This window comes from Staurois parvus, unplaced genomic scaffold, assembly GCF_062004578.1.
Source record: "Staurois parvus isolate SC_StPar_1 unplaced genomic scaffold, SC_StPar_1.0 ptg000195l, whole genome shotgun sequence".
Classification (NCBI taxonomy): Eukaryota; Metazoa; Chordata; class Amphibia; order Anura; family Ranidae; genus Staurois; species Staurois parvus.
In genome coordinates this window covers 1,295,157-1,319,274 of record NW_028317991.1, presented here as the reverse complement: position 1 = coordinate 1,319,274, position 24,118 = coordinate 1,295,157, and the positions used below count along the sequence as shown (strand labels likewise).

General features: G+C 43.3%; 1 protein-coding gene across 1 annotated transcript in view; it reads right to left on the bottom strand.

Annotated features, from left to right (window-relative positions):
- Positions 1 to 24,118, bottom strand: part of GET1 (guided entry of tail-anchored proteins factor 1) — a 78,546-nt gene that overhangs the window by 12,366 nt on the left and 42,062 nt on the right. The window lies entirely within an intron of this gene.

Below are 24,118 nucleotides of genomic sequence, written 5' to 3'. Positions count from 1 at the left end.
TATGTTATAAAACAAAAACAGAGTTTATTTTATAGAGAGTAAATAGTTTAGGTAAGCCATTCTCAACCAAGGTTCCCCCAAAGATTGCTAGCTCCTTAGGTTGATTGACCTTCCATTTGATGGTGTGTGCTTCATTCCAGGGCCAACACCATTTGGTAGAGTTAGCTGCATGACATCAGCTTAACATTATAAGACCAACCGTACAGTGTCTGCTACCCCTCTCTGCTAATCCCTCCATTGGCTGCCACCCAATAACTTCAATTCAAAATACGAACAATAACTTACAAAGCCATCCTCAACTCGGCACTCAGCTACATTACTAACCTAGTCTCAAAATACCAACCAAATCATTCTCTACATTTTTCCCAAGACCTTCTGCTCTCTAGCTCCCTTGTCACCTTCTCCCATGCTCGCCTCTAGAACTTCTCCGAGCATCTCCCATCCTATGGAACTCCCTAATTCAAGCTGTCAGGCTATCTCCTACTCTGTCCATGTTTAGGTGATCCCTGAAAAACCCTCCTCTTCGGAGAAGCCTTTTCCACCTTCACCTAATAACTGTATTTCCATTTTCTCCATCAGTTCACCCCCCCCCAGTTATTACCTTTTGTATCACTTGACCCTCCCCTTTAGATTGTAAGCGCTAACGAGAAGGGCCCTCTCATTCCTCCTGTATTGACTTGTATTGTAACTGTACTGTCTGTCCTCATGTTGTAAAGCACTGCGCAAACTGGTAGCACTATATAAATTCTGTATAAAACTAAAAGACCTCTTGCGCATGGGTGCCTCAGCCAGTTAAATGTAAATTCTGTTACTTCTACTTTTTCTATTTTTCGCATGTGCCGTTACACTATACCCATGTTTAGGAAAGCGTCACCGCATATCCGGAGTACAGTTGCACACAGTCATTCATATCTATGGGAGGTTGTATGCATCACCTGGGCTTTCTGGGGTGGTGGGAAAACCTAAGAATTCAGGATGAATGGGTTCAAGCAGCTGTATGCAAGAGGCATATAGCCAAAAATGGTAGATGTGACAGACTCAAATATTATTTGTTTGTTGTAATTGCTGGTATTTTATTATATATTGGAATTATTTTTTCTTTAGTCTTTAGAATGCCCTTCTCCTGAAGAAGCATCTCTGGGAAATGCATGGAGCTCCATAGATTCACACCTACCCTCATGCATATTATATATACTCACCGGCCTCTTCAATAGGTACACCTGTTCAATTGCTTGGTAACACAAATTGCTAATCAGCTAATCACATGGTAGAAACTCAATGCATTTAGGCATCTAGATGTGGTGAAGATAACTTGCTGAAGTTCAAACCGAGCATCAGAAAGGGGATTTAAGTGACTTTGAATGTGGCATGGTTGTTGGTGCCAGATGGGCTGGTCTGAGTATTTAAAAAACTGCTGATCTACTGGGATTTTCATGCACAACCATCTCCAGGGTTTATGGCCAGAAAAAGAGAAAATATCCAGTGAGCGGCAGTTGTGTGGATGAAAATGCCTTGTTGATGTCAGAGGAGAATGGGCAGACTGGTTCAAGATGATGGAAAGGCAACAGTAACTCAGATAACCACTCGTTACAACCAAGGTATGCAGAATACAAACTCTGAATGCACAACACATCAAACCTTGAAGCAGAAGGACTACAGAAGAAGACCATACCGGGTGCCACTCCTTTCATCTAAGAACAATTTAAATTCTAAAAAAATTAAAAACAATAACATTACTCCATGTTAGTTAAACTGAAGCTCAGAAACTTGACCATATATTGCAACTGATGGAGGAAATCCTAAACAAGGCCCTTACTCAGAGAAACTTTGAAGATAAAAGACAGGTGAAAGTAAGTACTGAGGTGGATAAACAACATTCTATAAGCAAGGATTATGAGCCTTCATGAGCTCAGAGAAGCAACTTTTGACAGAAATGTCTAAAAACTGGGTATACATTAGTAGAAGTTCAAATGAAAATTCATATGAAAATTCTCAGAACATTTGAATGTCTTTAGAAAGTAGTGTGAAAGTTTGCTGGCTTTTAACATTCGATTTTGCAATGAATGGACTTTACCAAACGAAAAGCACATACACTGATAGAAATTCATACATTCGAGAAAAATTTTCCATCCTGCTTCTTCAAAATTTCCCATCTCTGCAGTTGAAAGGTGGAAAATCAAACGAACGTTCTTACAACACAAACAAAATTCTACTAGTGTATACCCAGCTTAACATGCCTGTGACCATGAGGTAACGAAAAGAAGACTCAAACAAATAACCAACCACATGCTTTTCCCCCCTCACACTTAATTCCAAATTTAACAGCAACACAATACAGAGACTCATATGTGGCATCTGCTTGGTATATAGTGAGGAGGACATGCAGTATGATCTTCAGATCATGGCTGGTCAAAGAAATCTTTCATCTTGTGGTCTGACAATCCCATAAGAAAATGTAACCATCTTTAATGCTACCCAAGTTGGGATCAACCGTTGTGGTAGGTAGCAGAGGTTGGTGATCGCTTCAATAATAATTATTCATCTTGATTTCCCTTGCAGGTTGCCAGTAAAATGTAGATGGCAGATGGATGGACCTCCAGCAAACTTTTTTTCCAGAACAATGCACAGATACAGCCTGGTATTTGTAAAAAATGGTAAACTTCAGAGTGATAATGAGCCTCTGCAAACAACAGAAGTAGTCATTGTCAAATAAGTGCTAGAAAAGCTCACCATGCATGTTCCATATCTGAACGTTAACCAAGTTGGAGATAAAAGCCATGTCCTTGCTCCTGGGGTGGGGTGAACCAAATTGACATGAGCAGATATCCCCCTTGCTGTCAACCTCTATTGGAGATCCAGTATAGATGGCCATAGAACGGAATATTCTTATGTGTGTAACCTTCTGTTTTCTACAGGCACAATCACAGCCAGAATTAATCTCAAGAGACAAAAAATATTGTCCAAAAAAATTAAAACATGATAACATATTTAGCTGTAAGCAACTGGCCAGGCTTTTCTGCTGAAACCCAGTCCTTTGGAAATGATCAGAATTAAATGATGATTATCTATTGTATTTGGGTTCCCATGGAGTGCAAATTGTTTCTGGTTGAGTTTATGAACAGCACACAAACACAGACATTTTTTATCCAATTTTTTACTATGAATGAATGATTTAACCACTTGACCCCCAGGCTGAATCTGACATTTCCCACATACAGGCAGTCCTCGGGCTATGAACAAGATAGGTTCTGTTGGTTTGTTCTTAAGTTGAATTTGTATGTCAGCTGGAACAGGTACATTTTTTTCAATGTGTAACTCCAGCCAAAAAACAATATTTTTAAGTTTTGGATACCATAGGGAAAGTTTAACTGGCTATGCAGTGATGTGGGATCAGAGCTGTCTTTAATATTGATTGGACTCTGGGCAAACACTTTTTTGGGGCCCCCCTAGCCGCCACCCAAGCCCCCCACTCTGAGACATACAGTAAATAGCAGCTAGACTCAAAATAAGTTTACTGCAGCAGATCAGGCAGCAACTGGTTGCCAGAAGTTACAGCATATCATTACTACTCACTGATTCCTAGAGGCTACAGCACGCATTACGGCTCACTGATCAGTTGCTAGAGCTTACAACACATCATTTCTGCTTGCTGATTGGTTGTTAGAGGTTACTGCACATCATTACTGCTCACTGATTGATTGCTAGAGGGTACTGCACATCCTTACCGCTCACCCATTGGTTCTTAGAGGTTACTGCACATCATTACCACTCACTGATTGGTTGCTAGAGGTTACTGGGACCAGCATGATGTCATGTTGCCTCCATTCTTAAGTATGAGTTATATGTAAATCGGAGGTTTGTAACTCAGGGACTGCCTATACATGTAAAAATCAATTACATGATTGCTAGAAAAGTAGAACCCCTAAACATTTTTAAGCAGAGGCCCTGGAGAAAGAAATGGTTGTCATTTCAAATTTTTACGTCGCAAGATAGTTGAGCAGCAGTGTGTCAAAAATAATACCCATTTTTTTGGTCAAATACAAAAGATGATGTTATCCTAAATAAATAGATAACTAACATGTCACTTTTTAAAATTACGTATGCAATTTTTTATCAACTTTATTGCTATCACAAGGGATGAACATGATCCCTTGTGATAGCATGGGCCATGATAAGTTCTCCTTATGGAGAGATCTAGGGTCTATTAGACCTCAGATCTCTCCTCTGGCATCCAAAGCATCTGATCAAACCAAGATCGGTTTGATCATATGCTTTACCAGCTGGTAAAATCTTGTAAATGGAAAGCGGAAGTGAAAAAATCCTTTTTCACGTCCAGATTCTGATCTCACAAAAGAAGGGGGGAGACACAACGTCAGAACAGCCGATACAGCTGGTCAGATTGATCCCTAGCTCTCTGGTGGGATGGGAGAGGCTAGGAAAGTCAGCGATGGCAGGAGGGAGGAGGACCCCTTCTGCGGCCTGTAACAGTGATCAAGCAGCTATTTAGCCACTTGAATCACTTAAAACGGTACCAAGATCATGGCTGTAGCCTCAACCATGATGACCCAGGTATAACCACCTCAATATGAGGCTGTATATACCAGTCTTAGAGTTGGCCCACCCTTTACAGCTATACCAGCTTCAACTCTTCTGGGAAGTTTAGGAGGGTGTCTATGGGAATGTTTGACCATTTTTCCAGAAGCACATTTGTGAGGTTGGGCACTGATTTTAGATGAGAAGGCCTGGCTCGCAGTCTCTGCTCTAATTCAGCCCAAAGGTGTTCTATTGGGTTGAGGTCAGGTGCAGGCCAGTCAAGTTTCTCCACCCCAAACTCGCTCATCCATGTCTTTATGGACCTTGCTTTGTGCATTGGTATGCAGTCATGTTGGAACAGGAAGGGGCCATCCCCAAACTCTTCCCACAAAGTTGGGAGCATGAAATTGTCCAAAATGTCTTGGTATGCTGATGCCTTAAGAGTTCCATTCACTGGAACTAGGGGGCCAAGCCCAACCCATGTAAGACATCCCCACACCACAACCCCCCTCCACCAAACTTTACACTTGGCACAATGCAGTTAGGCAAGTACCTTTCTAGTGACAACTGCCAAACCCACACACATCCATTGGAATGCCAAACAGAGAAGTGTGATTGGTCACTCCAGAGAACACGCCTCTACTGCTCTAGAGTCCAGTGGCAGCGTGCTTTACACCACTACATCCGCCGCTCTGCATTGCATTTGGTGATGTAAGGCTTGGATGCAGCTGCTCGTCCATGGAAACCCATTCCATGAAGCTCTCTAAGCACTTTTGTTGTGCTAATCTGAAGGCCGCACGAAGTTTGGAGATCTTTAGCTATTGGCTCTGCAGACAGTTGGCGATTTCTGCGTACTGTGCTTTTCAGCATGTGCTGACCCCGCCCTGTCATGTTACGTGGCCTACCACTTGGTGGCTGAGTTGCTGTTGTTCCCAGTTGCTTCCACTTTGTTATAATACCACTAACAGTTGGCTATGAAATATTTAGTAGCCAGGAAATGTCACGGATGGACTTATTGCACAGGTGACAACCTATCACGGGACCACGCTTGGAGTCATTGAGCTCCTGAGAGCGACCCATTCTTTCACAAATGTTTGTAGAAGCAGTCTGCATGCCTAGGGGCTTGATTGTATACACCTGTGGCCATGGAGGTGATTGGAACACCTGAATTCAATGATTTGGAGTTGTGTCTTAATACTTTTGGCAATATAGTGTACAAATGGCAGTATTGAGGTGGTTAAAAATACTAATAGACAGTCCCGATGCTCCTGAGTCCCTGCTTCTCTCTCCTTCTCCTGGTTTCTTGTCCTTTAGCGCCCCCCTCTTTTTTTTCTTCCCTGTATTTCTGTTTCATAGGTGTGCGACTTCTTCCTTCAGTCGTTTCAACCTTGCACTTGGTCTCGCTCTCTTCATTTCAATTTCGCTCTCTTCCCTACTTGTATTTACTTGAGCTGCAGATGGAGAACTCATATGGGTCTAGATGGATCCCAGTGATGGCCCGCTGTTGCAGAGGGGACCCTACTTGTCCTTCATTCCCTGTAACTGGCAATGTGTATTGAATTATTGCTGTTGTGTTAGTTTCTACTGGACACCTACTGTCTTTGTATGATTACTTTCATTGTACGTACCAATGCTAACCCCTGCATGGGCGAACTTAATACTTTATTATTATTATTATTATTATTATACAGGATTTATATAGCGCCAACCGTTTGCTCAGCGCTTTACAATATAACGGGAGACAATACAGCAACAATACAGTTCAATACAAGAGGAAAACGAGGGCCCTGGTCCTCGGAGCTTACAATCGAGGAGGGAGGGGCTAGTGGTACGAAAGGTAGTAACTGTGGGGGATGGACTGGTTGGAAGCGTAGAAGATTCCATTATTAGCTGAGGGCAGGATAGGCTTCCCTGAAGAGGTTTTCACAGATCGCCTAAAAGTAAGCAGAGTAGGCGATAGTCTGATAAATTGGGGTAGAGAGTTCCAGAGGACGGGGGAAGCTCTGGAGAAGTCCTGGAGACAAGCATGGGAGGAGGAGGCAAGGGAGCTAGAGAGCAGGAGGTCTTATGACCTCCTTACCTGTTTTCCATGTTAAAGTCCAATAAAAATCACTGAAATAGAAAAATACTAATAGACAAAAGTCTCTTACGTTTGTTGGGAATGACAAAGAAAAAACAAAAAAAAAAATCCAGTTAAAAGTCAGTAATGTGTCAAAAGGAGAAAGGCTAGATTTGTCCAGCTGAGAAGAAGTCCACAACTGTTCAAACACTCCAAATATATGACAGAGTTGTGTGCAGGAGATCCTGAAGACAGAACACACCGAACCATGAACATGGGCTACAAAACAGAAAAAGACTGTTCTACCCTCGCCAACTAAGAAAAGGAAAAAGGCAACAGTAGGCACAGGAAGACTAAAAGTGAGACATTACCTAGCTAGACAAATCTCAGATTCTGCTGGAACATGCAGATTGTTGGATCAAAAATAATTGCTGCATCCTTGGATACCTCAATCCACTTCAATCGTTATCAAACCCAAAACCAAAAGTGTAATATATTGCAGCTTACCAGTCATTAGATGTGGTGGCTGCATTCATTTGTAGGCTTTTTTCCCTCACTTGGTGATCCAGCCAGTAACACACCTCCTATATTAGCGCACCCCTACTCTGGATGAAGGAGCACAGGGGGGACCTTTGGACAGCAGCATTGTAAGTCTGGGGGAGGGGAGTGTTAGATGGACTAGCAGAGTCAGATACACTAAAGTCAAACTTCAGCTCACACTGCAGTTACAGACACAGTTTTTATCTCCTTTTAGGATAAAGGTTTTACATACTGTAAATAAATAAAAGCTGATCATTGTAAGCTCCTCCGGTCAGTGGTAAATGGTTTGTCTCATCCCTGTAAATGCTACATCTGCAGGACAGCTTAATCTTTTAAAAAAACAACAGACTTACCGGCAGGATCACCAGGTAAAAATAAGAAGAAAGCCTATGAATGCTACATCACATCTAAGAATTGGTGTGCTGTAATATAATACGTTTGCTTTTGGGTTTAATATCACTTTCATTATTCCCAAACCTGCTAACCGAACAGGTAAAAAGTAGCAGCACAGTAATATGATCATCTTTGCGCTCTCCCTTCCTGTGAGCGAGCTTCCCGTTTTAGACTGACAGCACTGTGCAATGCTGTAAAGCCCTGATTGGCTCACAGAGCTGATCCCTCCCTCTCTGAACCCCGGTGTGCAGAAGAATGTGTGCAGATACAATAAATACAAATTTCAGGTACTAATACTAATTTATTTAAAAATACATGTAATTATTTTATTATTATTATTATACGTGATAATTGGTAATACATGTAAATATTTTTATTATTAGTATATGTAATTATTAGTAATACATGTAATTATATTATTATTAGTATATGTAATTATTAGTAATACATGTAATTATATTATTATTAGTATATGTAATTATTAGTAATACAAGTGATTATTTTATTATTATTATTATATGTGATAATTGGTAATACATGGAAATATTCTTCTTATTATTAGTATATGTAATTATTAGTAATACAGGTAATTATTTTATTATTAGTATATGTAATTATTAGTAATACAAGTAATTATTGTATTATTAGTATATGTAATTATTAGTAATACAATTAATATTATTATATGTGATAATTGGTAATACATGGAAATATTCTTCTTATTATTAGTATATGTATTAGTCATACATGTAATTATTTTATTATTATTATTATTATTATTATGCTCAAAAATCTGCAATACCTTCCCTCCCTGTCCTTTGTTTCCTTAACAAGCCCACACAAGGACTCTACATTTCCCATCCCATTAACAGAAAATTCCCCTACTGTTTCTAACATTACAGTTTCCACCATACCTCTAACTTCAATGGAGAAGATTAAGGCCCCAGGCGTTCCATACGTCAGTTTTCAATCTGTCCGTTTACGGATGAAAAACGGACACCCATGTATTTCTATGGACTAGTGGATGTAAACAGATGATCATCTGTTTACATCTGTTAATGTCCGCATCTGTTACCATCCGTTTTTTTTAAAGGAAGAAAACCCTATTTTTCTTCTGTTAAAAAAACCGTAACAGACGAAAAACAGATGGAAGCAAACCAAAATGGATGTAAACGGGCCAAAAAAGGTTGTACACGGATGTAAATGGACAAAAACCAGATGAAAATGGATGTAAACAGACATAAAATGGATGTAAACAAATGAAAAACGGATGTAAATTGATGAAAAATGGATGTAAACTGATCCGTTTTTTTTGTGTGGAAAAAACGTGACTGAATTGATGAAAAAAACAGAACGCCCGTGTGAAAGGGCCTAATGCAGGCCATACATGGTTCGAATTCCGAACAATTTTTCGTCTGGAAACGTTGTTCGCTCGGTAATCCCATGTGCCATCATTGAATTTGAAAATCGGCTGTCCAAGTCATAAAGTTCACCCCATATAACAGGCAAAACTTCTGTTCCTTCCAGGTCACGGCTCATGCGCATATTCTTTTCGGAAAAACCATCGTACGATTTGACCATCATTGAGTCAAAAATCGGTAGTTTTTCACAAATTTTCAAACATGCCCGATCACCGAAAAGGGGAGGAACCACGAAAATCAACCGGTACCATTGACCCACTAACAGAGCAAAAATCTGCCGATTATTCTTAGGTCTGATTTTCGAAAGAAAAATCGGTCGATGCCATTGACCCACTAACAGAGCGAAAATCTACCGATTATTCTTAGGTTTGATTTTCGGATGAAAAATCGGTCGATGCCATTGACCCAATAACAGAGCGAAAATCTGCCGATTATTCTTAGGTCTGATTTTCGGATGAAAAATCGGTCGATTTTCGATCCATGTATGGCCGGCCTTATTTAGGGCTCTTTCACATGAACTTTCCGATCGGGTCCGCCTGCCTGTTTTTCAGGTGGACCCAATCGGAAACTCCATTCTCCTCTATGGAGCAGTATCTGATCCAATATGAAGGGATGGATGGGGATCGAATTCCCCTTCCATCCCTCTCATCAAATTAAAAACGGACAGGCGATCCATTTTCATCCGACCGCCCATTGAGGAGAGCGAGCTGCTCTGTGTCCACTCTGCAGAAGCGGAGGGGACACAGAGCTGTCATCCGCTTGCTCAGTGGGGATCAGCAGAGAGATCCCCCGCTGAGCAAGCGGATCCAATAAACAGGTCCGCCCCATGTGAAAGAGCCCAGCAGCTGTGCATGGTAGCCAATGAGCTTCTAGCTTCAGCTTGTTCAATTAAGTTTTGACAATAAAACCTGGAAGCGGATTGGTTTCTATGCAGAGCTGCACCAGATTTTGTAAATCAACCGCTATATCAGTGGTTCTCAACCTGTGGGTCGCGACCCTTTTGGGGGTCGAACAACCCTTTCACAGAGGTCACCTAAGAACATCGGAAAACACATATTTACAATGTGTAAAGAGCAGCTACTGTGTAGAAAGCAGCTACTGTGTTGAAAGCAGCTACTGTGTTGAAAGCAGCTACTGTGCAGAAAGCAGCTACTGTGTTGAAAGCAGCTACTGTGTTGAAAGCAGCTACTGTGTTGAAAGCAGCAGTATTGGAGGTAAAACGACACTTCATGAATTATAATTTCTGGGTAAATAATTTTATGGTTGGGGGTCACCACAACATGAGGAACTGTATTAAAGGGTCGCGGCATTAGGAAGGTTGAGAACCACTGCCCTATATGAACGTTCAGCAGTACATGGTCACAGATGACACAAAGACCTAGGTAGAAATTCCTTTTAGGAACAAGTCCTAGTGAACTGCTATGTAAATCAATGCATATCTTGGTGATTCTGCCATTGTTATTATATACTACGTCTACTGCTGTACCTGATGCCGTACTGTGTTTCTGCTGGACTAGTTGGTATTGATGTTAAATGCAAAACAAAAAAGGGATCATGTTTTAGATATTTGCATAAGGTTTAGCATCACCTGTTTCAGGTTTGATTATTTGGGTAAAGTGACACTTATTAAAGCTGAACTCTAGGTAAACAACTAAATACACTGATTAAATACATACTATACATGGGAGATGTTTTACTTGTCAAAGCATTTGTAATCCTGTACATCCAGTTCTGAGATGTACACAGCTCTGCCACACATTATAGCTCTGTCCAAAAGAACCATGACACAACTTTTTCTGCTGGAGTGAAAGCGGAACTCTGGGCACAAAAAACTTCCACCTAGATTTATTCCTTAATAGCCATAGATGATAGGAATTATCTGAATAATTCCAAATGCCTTTGCAAACCCAGATATCACTTTGTAAAAGTAGCAATGACATCAGCACTGTGCAGTGAACAGAGCTGTGGGAGGGACCCAGCATGCTTTACCCACTACAGACTGCCTGCAGAAATCTACAGGAGGGGGCGGAGATAAGACCAGTCACCCTATACAAGGAGAGAGCTCGGCAGTGACCAGTCTTTACTACAGGAAGTACAGTCTCACACTGGATCACTGCACAGATCTAAAAGAAATGCACAAATCACACAAAGATTCGATGAGGAAGAATCATTATGAATGGATTTCGACAATCTTTGCTTACCTTGGAGTTCAGCTTTAAAGTGTAAGTAAAGGCTAACTATAACTATTCTTGAAAATATTCCCACCTCCCTCCTCCTACCTACGCGGTTGGTCACATGATTCCACAGCTCCAGCTCCATTCTTTAACTGCTATCCTGCCACCCTATAGCAGAAATAATGCTACAGGGCGGCAGGGGTGGACAAAATCGTGTATATATACGCGATTTTGCATTTCTAGGTAGGGGGTGTGCGCGCCCTACCTGCGTCGCCATTAGGGGCCTCGGCTGTCAATCATCGGGTCTCGGACGGTGATTCCCCACCGGCACCTGGTGATCACAGTGTATCACGGACAGGGGAGAGACTGTATGTAAACAATACAGACCTCTCCCGTCAGCTCCTGAAATGATTTTACAGTTCTGGGTAGGGGGCATGCGTGCGCCTGACCCGCGCAGCCATCAGTGGCCTCGGATGTCAATCACCGGGTCCCGGACGGCGATTCCGCACCGGCACCTGGTGATCACAGTGTATCACGGACAGGGGAGAGACTGTATGTAAACAATACAGATCTCTCCCGTCAGCTCCTGAAATGATTCTACAGTTCTGGGTAGGGGGCATGCGTGCGCCTGACCCGCGCAGCCATTAGCGGCCTCGGATGTCAATCACCGGGTCCCGGCCGGTGATTCCCTGCCCCAAGTATTTCCGAAGGGGGAGAGACCTGTATGTAAACAAGACAGATCTCTCCCTTGTCAGCTCCTGCACACTGCTTTGTATGGCTCTGCATAGAGCCATGGAGGGCAAGTGGTTACGGGAGCTCTGGACAATGGCTGTGAAATCCTGGAGATGTGAACTTGCCCATAGTCTCCTGTGGCCCATCCCTTGTCATGCTCTCTGGTCTCTCTTGCAGCAGCTGTTCACTGGCATAGGGGAGTCAGAGCTGCTGGATCACGTGACTGAATGAGATAAAAAAAAGTAAGTACACAGATATTTTTTTATACAGGGTATGCAGAATAGGTAAGAGGAGGGGGAAGGGAACAATTTTAAGAATAGTTATAGTTAGCTTCATCTTCCACTTTAAGGCAAAAATCTGCCATCACACATCATACAAGCCCGGCCCGTGATAGGTGACCACAACTCCATCCAGGCCAGGCCCCCACCATGTTTCGCCTCACCCATGGTTTCTCCTTGTTCTATGGATTACATAGAGTCAGGGCGGACTTCCAGTCTGACCCCCACCCTCAGTGGAATACATTGAATGGGGGGCATAGATGCCGAAGCAAAGACCCTAAAGATAGCTTAGGTTCACATCTTCCACTTTAAATTACACTTACAGTCCTTGTCCCTCCTCTAAACAGTGACTGGACAGTGAAAGAAGAAGCAGCACACTGATAAAGTGCATCTCTCTATGTTCTCTCCTTCCATCAGCATGTAGTTTCCTTCTTTTCTGTTCACAAGCATTGCAACAGAACTGGTTGGCTCCTTGTGCTGCTTCTCCCAATCCCAGTCTGAGCTCTGCGGTACAGTCAGGGCTGGTGCTTCGACTAGGACAGGGGTGTCAAACTGATGGCCAAGAAGCTGTTGCCAAACTACAAGTCCCATGAGGCATTGCAAGGTTGACAGTTACAAGCATGACTCTCAAAGACAGAGGCATGATGGGACTTCTAGGGCAGGTGGGTGCAGTGCAGGCCGGCACTCTCTGTGTGGGACGCTGAGGGAAGGGGCAGCAGAGAGGAGGAAGAAAGGGCAAAGGAAGATGCCAGGTGTCTGGGGTCAGTGTAGCAGCTGAGCTGCTGTTCCTTCCAGTGTTCCTCTCAGACTCAGTCCCTTACTGCAAGCTGGCTGGTGGCTGCTCATCACTGTGGAGTTCCAGCCCTTTTCTTCCCATTCATCAGTGGAGGCAGAACTGCGCCTGCGGAGGAAGGTAATGTCTGACTCTGATAGCTTGTGTCTCTGTGAGTGTGACCCAGCCAGCCATCCATCACATGTGCAATGTGACATCATCACGATCCAATAGCCTTCTCTTCTAGTGCCTGCTGATCTGTGTCAGTGTCGGTGGTGGTGTGTTGTGTCGGATCTGTCACTGTGTGGGATCGCCCAATTCAGGTGTTCTCTGTGTGTGTGGGCTGATCTGCCTACTGTCACAGCGTTTTATTTCCCTCCATTGCCTGGCAATTCCAGCCTGGGAACTAACAGAGTGTGGATCCATCATCCTCCATTCACTGCAACTGTCACCCGTCCACTGCCAGCCACAGATACAGTCCGTCCATGACACTGATTTTGTCTTTAACATTGGTGCTGGTGGCATCTTATGGCACTTATTTTTGCAAATTAAAAGAACTTTAGCACTTTCATGTTTTATTGATTTAATATTTTCTACTGTTTTTTACATTTTTTTTCTTTGGGGGGGGTCAAGTAGCTGGTCTTGCCTAGGGCGCAAAACAGTCTAGCACCAGCCCTGGGTACAGTGGACTGCAAGAGGCTGATACAAGACCAAATTCAGGTAGTTGCATTGAAAAAAATGCATTTAATGAAGTATTCACAAATACAAAGCTGTATGGGCAGCACAGTGGCTAAATGGTTAGCACTTCTGCCTGGCAGCACTGGGGTCTTTGGTTTGAATCCCAGCCGCGGCACCAACTGCCTGGAGTTTGCATGTTCTCCCTGTGCCTGCGTGGGTTTCCTCCGGGTACTCTGGTTTCCTCCCACACTCCAAAGACATGCTGGTAGGTTAATTGGCTCCTGTCTAAATTGTCCCTAGTATGTGTGTGTATGAATGTGAATTAGGGACCTTAGATTGTACGCCCCTTGAGGGCAGTGGTGTATTTAGGTTTTGTGCTGAACTAGGCAACACAAAAATCGTCTGCCCCATGGACAGCAACCAACACAACCCCGCCTTCCCCTTCCCACGGAGAGAGAATGACATTGACCAACAACACCCCTGCCTCCAACCCAGGAGAGCCTTCCACTAACCCCCACCCTCCAGAGATAGAGAAACACTCATTTTCACAGCTCCGGACATCCCCAGGAACAAGTGCCAGGCTCTACATACACCATCAAGCAGCCCACAACCTCTCTCGGATCCCACCTGGTTCCCTGCGTGTGTCCCTTCTTTCCTCCCTTCTTCTGGGGGTAAGTGCAGCCCCCCTGAAAAATGCCACCCTAGGCAAGTGCCTTGTTTGCCTTGTGGTAAATACACTCCTGCTTGAGGGTTAGGGACTGATGTGAATGTACAATATATATGTAAAGCGCTACATAAATAAATAAATAAAATAATGATCCAGCCAAGCGCAAATAATTTTTTTTCCTTGCATATGTTGACTTATCTTTGCAGAGTGTATTTTTCACCTTGTTTTACCTCTTTCAGCAAGAGAAGTAAATATTTTTCTTAGGGGAACATTCTCAAATCAAGGTCTAGGTTTGCTATGTATACATGTGTGTATGTGAGTTAGGGACCTTAGATTGTACGCCTCTTGAGGGTTAGGGACTGATGTGAATATACAATATATATGTGTAAAGTGCTTCATAAATTGACTGAGCTATACAAGTACCTAAAATAAATAAAAATTAAATTTGTGTCCTTTATATCGGCCTGGAGTTCTTGAGTTCCTACTACCACGGAAAAGGCTGCATGTGAAAGTTACATAACTGTCAAACATTTCAGCTTGGGACAGGTACGGGCACATTTATTTAGGAATATTATTAGCAGTTTTTTGTGTAATGTAACCTTTTTTTGTGTTTAGGCTTACTTGTCCTATCAATGGAAAGGGGTGTAGAGAGCAGAAAACAGGTGTGCAAGCTTCCCCCAGGAATGTATGGAGATGAAGCCTCAGCTTGTGATGTACACAAGCCACCAATAACGAGGGAGCTAGGAAGCGAATTATCATTTGAAATGCTGTTTTGTAAGTCAGATCTTGCCAAGGGCAAAAAAAAAATTTCACCCGCCCCAATGCCTTTTATGCTTGAATTCTTTAACATCAGGGAGGGGAGGCTGCCTGGGCATGAGCTGTGTGCAGCAGAGGGGAATCCACTACCAGACGCATTTTCCCAAACTGTGTTCTAGGTGTGGCAGGCTGCACGGAACCCGGGCTCCAAATGACACAACTATATACTGCATTGGGTCACTTACCATCCAGAGAACTCATACATGTATACATAGCAAACCTAGACCTTGATTTGAGAATGTTCCCCTATGAAATACATTTACTTCTCTTACAGAAAGAGGTAGAACAAGGTGAAAAATTAACTCTGCAAAGATAGAAGTCACCATATGCAAGGAAAACAAAAATCCTTGCACTTGGCTGGATCATTATTTTATTTATTTATTTATTTATTACAGGTACTTATATATATATCTCTTAGATTGTAAGCTCCCAGGATCAGGCCCTCTGAACCCTCTTCTATTGAACTATATTGTTGCTGTATTGTCTCCCGTTATATTGTAAAGCGCTGAGCAAACTGTTGGCGCTATATAAATCCTGTATAATAATAAATAAATAAATAAATCCTGTATAATAATAATAATATAAATCCTGTATAATAATAATAATAATAATAAATAAATCCTGTATAATAATAATAATATAAATCCTGTATAATAATAATAATAATATATAAATCCTGTATAATAATAATAAATAAATCCTGTATAATAATAATAATATAAATCCTGTTTAATAATAATAATAATAATAATAAATAAATCCTGTATAATAATAATAATAATATATAAATCCTGTATAATAATAATAAATAAATCCTGTATAATAATAATAATATAAATCCTGTATAATAATAATAATAATAATAATAATAAATAAATCCTGTATAATAATAATAAATAATAATAATATAGCGCCGTCAATTTACACCGCACTTTACATATATATTGTACATTCACATCAGTCCCTAACCCTCAAGGGGTGTGCAATCTAAGGTCCCTAACTCACATTCATACATACACATACTCAGGGGTGTATTTACCACAAGGCAAACAAGGCATTTACCTAGGGTGGCATTTTTTCATGGGGGGCAGCACTGCCTCTTGGAAGAAGGGATGGAAGAAGGGACACAGGCGGCATGGGGACCTGGTGGGTTCCGAGAGATGCTGTGGATTTCATGAAGGTGTATGCACAGCCCGACTCTCGTTCCTGGGGAGCTGTGAAAGTGAGTGTCTTTCTCTCTCTCGCCATGGGGGATGGTGGCTGGTGCATGGGGGGCAGTGGTAGTGGAGGGCTCGGGTGGAGGGCAGGGGTGCTCTTGGTCAATGGCAGGCACTTTCTGTGGGGGGGGGGGCAATTTTTGTGTTGCCTAGGGCAGTACAACACCTAAATACACCACTGCACATACTAGGGACAATTTAGACAGGAGGAGTCAATTCACCTACCAGCATGTCTTTGGAGTGTGGGAGGAAACCCACGCAGGCACAGGGAGAACATGCAAACTCCAGGCAGGTGGTGCCGTGGTTGGGATTCGAACCAACAACCCTAGTACTGCCAGGCGGAAGTGCTAACCATTTAGCCACTGTGCTGCCCATTCATTGCAGACACACAACTGCCACAATTTAGTTGAGACGTTGTCCTATCTTCTCTATCATTACACTTTAAGGGCCAGTTCACACTACAAAAATGCACTCCGGATGCATTCCGGCTTACAGTTCACACCAAACACAGTTCCAGTGCAGTTTTGATGCAGTTTGCTATGTTCCAGTATGGTTCTGAGCAGAAAAAATGCAGCATGTTCTACTTTTTTTTTTCTGCACCAGAAACTGACTTGAACTGACTGCACTGGTGTGAACTAGGGCCATTGGAATACATGGAAAACACTGTGTATGCATTTCTGACGCAGAAAAAAAAATGCACTGGACTGGCGTTTTTGATGCTTTTTTTTCCCAACTTGTTCCTGGGCAGATTAAAACTCAAAATGCATCAAAAACGCATTCCATACATTTCTGTAGCGCCTCCATTGAGGTCTATTGATCCAAAAACCCAATATTTTGAGTTTAAAAAGAACCCTGACCCTTTCCAAAAAATGCACCGGGTGAAAACGTGAACGTATCCAATAGGAAATCATGGTAAATGGACTGCTGTGCTTTTCTGTGAAACGCCGTGTGGCCAACTCCACACAGAGTCACAGTACAGAACAAGGTATGGTAAGTGTTGGGGGAAGCAGACCACAAGTGATACTTGTGACTACAGTTCACACACAGTTCAGTTCTGGTTTAAAGTGAACCCCGGACCCTGCATCCACTATATCTGGTCACCTTGGACCCCGCATTCACTATATCTGGTCTCCCCGGACCCCGCATTCACTATATCTGGTCTCCCCAGACCCTGCATTCACTATATCCGGTCTCCCCGGACCCTGTATTCACTATAGCTGGTCTCCCCGGACCCTGTATTCACTATATCTGGTCTCCCCGGACCCCGTATTCACTATATCTGGTCTCCCCGGACCCCGCATTCACTATATCTGGTCTCCCCGGACCCCGCATTCACTATATCCGGTCTCCCCGGACCCTGCATTCACTATATCCGGTCTCCCCGGACCCTGTATTCACTATATCCGGTCTCCCCGGACCCTGCATTCACTATATCCGGTCTCCCCGGACCCTGCATTCACTATATCTGGTGTCCCAGGACCCTGCATTTACTATATCTGCTCTCCCCGGACCTGCATTCACTATATCTGGTCTCCCCGGACCCTGCATTCACTATATCTGGTCTCCCAGGACCCTGCATTCGCTATATCTGGTCTCCCCGGACCCTGCATTCGCTATATCTGGTCTCCCCGGACCCTGCATTCGCTATATCTGGTCTCCCCGGACCCTGCATTCACTATATCTGGTCTCCCCGGACCCTGCATTCACTATATCCGGTCTCCCCGGACCCTGCATTCACTATATCCGGTCTCCCAGGACCCTGCATTTACTATATCTGCTCTCCCCGGACCTGCATTCACTATATCTGGTCTCCCCGGACCCTGCATTCACTATATCTGGTATCCCAGGACCCTGCATTCACTATATCTGGTCTCTCCGGACCCTGCATTCACTATATCTGGTCTCCCCGGACCCCGCATTCACTATATCTGGTCTCCCCGGACCCTGCATTCACTATATCCGGTCTCCCCGGACCCTGCATTCGCTATATCTGGTCTCCCCGGACCCTGCATTCACTATATCTGGTCTCCCTGGACCCTGCATTCACTATATCTGGTCTCCCAGGACCCTGCATTCACTATATCTGGTCTCCCAGGACCCTGCATTTACTATATCTGCTCTTTCAAAGTAGACAGAACATGGAAATGCAATTATTTAAGTAAATATAAACTGCTAAATACATTTTCTCATCAGCAGTTAGAGCAGTCTTGTGACTTCAGCAGAGCATTGGTTAGGAGTTTTGTTTTATCGCTCAAGGAGCATGTGAAACCTCTGACCTCTGTTTGGACAGTGCTGATTGGCCCTGTGCTGATCAAATATACCCTCCCATGAAAAAAAAAAAACCTCTCTAGCAATACACACCAAACTGAGCATGTGCATGTGACCACGGGTTCAGTCTGTATCAGGTGGTCATTTCAACAAGGGGCAGAGAAGACAGGATCAAACAGCCTTTTTACACAATGCAGAAGTTTAACCCCTTAGGTTCCACAGTGAGTATAACAAGCATGCTTTACTGAATATACAGACTGATTGCACTGTTGTGGGTTTAGTAACACTTTCATAGACCATCCAGCAGGTTATACTCACCCATGCTTCTCTACCGCAGGCTGGGGCTTCGAGGTATGGAGGGGCATGTGTATCGTGGGTTTAGTAACACTTTAATATTCTTGCTTTTGGAAGTCTATTCCTTTAGTTTAGAAATGGTCTAAAATGGATCCAAATGAATGTGTGAATGGGGGAATCCTCCCTGCTATGTCTCTGTATGGTGATGGCAGGGAAATCTCCCTGCTGCCATAATACATTGATCTGCGGTGCAGGTAGATCACTTTCTGTATAACCACAGTGCCCATACATGGATATTTGCCGTACACAAAATGTGTCCGGTCCCTGCTGAACTGGGCGGATTTCGATCCATCTATGGGCAGCTTTAGGTTGTCTGGCATGTTTGGCACCCAACCAGAAATGTTCAGGAGATGAGAATAATTCCGTTTAGCAAACAAACAGATCAATTTGGGTCTGAAAACAATCAAATTGCACCTGTGCATTTTATTTGAGCTATCTGGCAAATTGTATCCTAAATGTAGTAAGGATATGTACCTGGAAAAGAAACCGTGACATAAAGCTACAGCCGGCCACATATTGCTGCCTGGGCAGCCCCTGAAGCAGACTCTGCAGACTGGGATGCTGTATTTCAGATGCATGCTTAGATAATGGAGGAGTAAACACATCAAAGGCAAATATTGACTTTGCCTATTAAATGATACCCAAAGGAGAGAAAGCGTGACTGGTTACAGCATACTGTCACATGGGTCAACCGCAAATAGCAACTGTTTCTTATTGCCACCCCAGGAACACACCAGGCATGCAGAATGGGGACATTGGGCAGCACAGTGGCTAAATGGTTAGCACTTCGAATCCCAACCATGGCACCACCTGCCTGGAGTTTGCATGTTCTCCCTGTGCCTGCGTGGATTTCCTCCGGGTACTCCGGTTTCCTCCCACACTCCAAAGACATGCTGGTAGGTTAATTGGATCCTGTCTACATTGGCCCTAGTATGTGTATGTATGAATGTAAGTTAGGGACCTTAGATTGTACACCCCTTGAGGGTTAGGGACTGATGTGAATGTACAATATATATGTAAAGTGCTGCGTAAATTGATGGCGTTATATAAGTACCTGAAATTTATTTATTTCCGGTACTTATATAACGCCGTCAATTTACGCAGTGCTTTACATATATATTGTACAATCACACCAATTTAGAGAGGATCCAATTAACCTAGCAGCATGTCTTTGGAGTGTGTGAGGAAACCGGAGTACCCGGAGGAAACCCACGCAGGCACAGGGAGAACATGCAAACTCCAGGCAGGAGGTGCCGTGGTTGGTATTCGAACCAACGACCCTAGTACTGCCAGGCGGAAGTGCTAACCATTTAGCCACTGTGCTGCCCATGTAATAAATAATAAATAAATTACACAACAAAAAATAATCCATGAGCAAATTAGGCAAGCCATACATTAGGTAATTTTCTTGTGGTTGCAGGAAAGAAAATTGCTTGATTCCCCCATCAACAAAGTCAGTGTCGATGGGGGAATCCTTCCCGCAGTGCTATTGTGTTCTGCCGGTGGGGAGCCTTCCCCGTAGGCAGAACACAATGACCCCAGTAGCTATGGCCACTGGCAGTGATCGCATTAAAAAAAATCTGACAGGCTGGTTATATTGACATTGATCAATGGATCGACGTCAGTACAACCAACCTGCTCATACATGGATTGAATCTCAGATACTCCCTGCTGAACTGGCCAAGAATTGATCCATTTATGGCCAACATATTCATTTCAATGAGCATTTGCTTTAAATAACAACTAAAAGAAGAAGTGAATATCTGCCTGATCCCTGAGACTGATCATTAATTTTTGATGGCAGTGACTGATTATTGTTTAGAGCCAAGGTTTTGAACCTCTGAGCCGCAGCCTGGTAGCTCCTTCCTGTCTGCTCTGACCGGTCGTGGTGCAAGAGTGGTGCTCGCGTATGCCTAGTGACTGTATTTGCATCTCTGGAAATAAAACAGCATTGGTTTCAACATCTGTGTCTTTTAAAGAGTTAAGCTGCCTGTGGATTCCGCCAAGGCAGCAGACAGCCATACTGTCCATATAGACTGGATCTAAGGAGGTATCTCAATGCATATACAGGCGTATCTCGGTTTACGAACGCCTTAGTTAACGTCATTTTCAGTTTACGAATGAAAATCTATTGAAAATAATGCCTCGGTTTACTAGTTTTTTTTCACAATAGGAACGGAATAATTGGTTTTCAATGCATTTACAAATTTTTTTTAATCATGTCCCTGTACAGTATTTATGCCTTTAAAGTGCACCTTATAAAGAGTTTTGAACAGATAAAACTTTTTTTTACTTTTTTCTGACCTCCGGAATGGATTAATTGGTTTTCAATGCATTTACACATTTTTTTTAATCATGTCCCTTTATGCCTGTAGCCTCCCTAGCGGTCTGATTATGTCCATATTTCTGTGCTCAAAGCGGTACTTTTTTTTGTATGGAAAGATGTAGTTTTTTTATTGTAAGCCTGTAATTTTTAGGAATAACTCACTGAAATCTGTCCGAACAAGAGTCTAGTAAACATCCCGGGTAGGATAAAATTTGAAACACGAAATCATAAATTATAATTTAATAAATAATCATAAAAAATAATAATATAATAATAATATATTTAATTCAATAATATAATCAAACCAAAAACACCAAAATTTGAAATATAGCGCCAAGTTCACACATCGCTGAGCAAAGTCGCAGAATCGTTTTCAGTGTCTGATGAGGAATTTCCCCCACAAATCATTATCACTCAATTCTGCAAGTGGTTCTGATTTACTATCGCTGTTCTCTAGCCGGTCTAAAACCGCTTTTGACCTAAAGGGATGCTTTTTGGACGCCATGGACGTTTCTCAGTTTCCAGGCAGAAAGAACAGTAAAAATGCAGGCAGGGCGCAGGACAAAGCACTCGGGACAAAATGTATGTGAAATGGTTTGATACAGGAACCCAGAAGACAGATGCCGGCATCGGCCGGAGGACATTACAGGGGACACTGCAGGAGGGACATCGCGGGAGCGCAGGACAAGGTAAGTGAAGAGATCCCGGAGCAAGATCCCGAGTGTAGCTCGGGGTTTCCGCTTGTGGTGTTGAAACTTTACCCCGAGCTACACTTGGGAATACCGCCAGGGAGGTTAAATTGCACCTTATAAAGAGTTTTGAACATCTAAAACTTTTTTTGACTTTTTTCTGACCTCCGGAACGGATGATTTAGTTTTCAATGCATTTACAAATTAATTTTTAATCATGTCCCTGTACAGTATTTATGTCTTTAAAGTACACTTTAGAAAGAGTTTTGAACAGATAAAAGACTTTTTTTTTACTTTTTTCTGACCTCCGGAACAGATTAATTGGTTTTCAGTGCATTCCTATGGGAAACTGCGTTTCGGTTTACAAATTTTTCCGCAATACGAAAAGTCCCGCAGAACGCATTAAATTCGTAAACCGAGGTACACCTGTATGAGCATTATAAACAGAAAAGAGTAGATTTCAAAAGCCTTTTTTCATGCTCTGCTTTGCTGGTTATGAAGTCTTCCCTGTGCCTTAAGTGAGCACATGAACTGAGTGAGTACATACTGCAATATAGACTGGGGGGGACTGCTTGCTTACCCCCCAGACATGGTACATAGGTTTGTTAAACTGCTGGGGGTTGATTGTTTCTATGAAGTTTAAAGCTATGCCTTCGGTAGTTTCACTACCAGCAGGGCCTCCCAAGGCGGACAGGTTCCGGCGGAGATACCAGACTAATGATGTACCACCTTGTCTGGGCAGCAGCAGATGGGCAGTGTTGGAGGCTGAAGATCACGTTTGACTCGACAACGGCGACAACATCGAACTTACACTGCACAGAAGAAAGGCCCAGCAATCTACTTCTGTATTATGACTAGAAAAGTTGATGAGACAACAAAGAGAACTGTTGAATAGTGGTGGAAGATGGTCCCCTAGGTTGGAAGGTACTCATTATTATTATTATTATACAGTATTTATAAAGCGCCGATAGTTCGCTCAGCGCTGTACATTACAAAGGGGGACAGAACATGTGACAGAACAATACTAATACAATGCAAAACATGAGGGGAGCGAGGGCCCTGCTCCTTGGAGCTTACAATCTAGGAGGGAGGGGATGGTGGCACAGGAGGAGATAGCTGTGGGGGATGGAGTGGTAGGAAGAGTGGAGGAGGTCGGCAAGTTAGCAGGGGGTGGTGTAGGCTTCCCTGAAGAGATGGGTTTTCAGGGTGCGCCTAAAGGAGAGGAGAGTAGGTGATAATCTGATTGCTTGGGGCAGGGAGTCCCAGAGGATGGGTGACACCCTGGAGAAGTCCTGGAGGCGGGCATGGGAGGAGGAGACCAGGGAACTAGAGAGAAGGAGGTCTTGTGAGGAGCGGAGTGTGCGTGCTGGGCGGTACTTGGATATTAGGTCAGTGATGTAGTTCGGGGCAGTATGATGGACAGCTTTGTACATCAGTGTTAGGATTTTTAGGGAAGAGCTGCCGGTCACCAAGAGTGAGTTTGGTACTTATGAGGCTGATGGATTAAAGTGTTACTAAACGCAGAATTCTTTTTAATTAAAAAACCAAACAAGTTATACTCACCTGCTCCATGCAGTGGTATTGCAGAGAGTGGCCCCAATCCTCTTCTCGGGTTCCCCACTGGAAATCCTAGCTCCTCCTCTTCTTTGTGTGTCCTCATAGCAAGCCATCTGCTATGGGGGCAAACACTGAGTGCTCTCTCCCGACCTGTGTGTCTGTGGAGCCGAGATCCATAGACACACACAGCAGAACTTAGCCCCGCCCCCACTTCTTCACTGCACTTGATTGACAGCAGCAAGAGCCAATGGCTCCTGCTGCTGTTCAAGTTCCTGTGTGAAGAGGAAGCAAGGGGAGCATGCACAGCGCTAATCTATTCTCCCCTCTCTTCTCCTTCACACAGGGAACTTAAAAAAGTTTTTTTTAACTTAAAGTGGAGTTCCACTCAAAAGTGCAAGCTCCGCTTATTTACCTCCCCCCTCCACTGACATATTTGGCACCTTTTGGGGGGGAAGGGGGAGCGGATACTTGGTTTTGACAGGTACCCGCTCCCACTTCCGGCTCAGTTCGCTGTGGCGAAGTGAGCCCGACGTTCAGCCCCTTCCTCCCTCCCGCAGTATCCTGGGAACTTTCACAGGTCCCAGAAGACTGTTGGACCAATCAGAAGGCGCAGTATGACTCGAGCATGTGCAGTGGGCACCAGG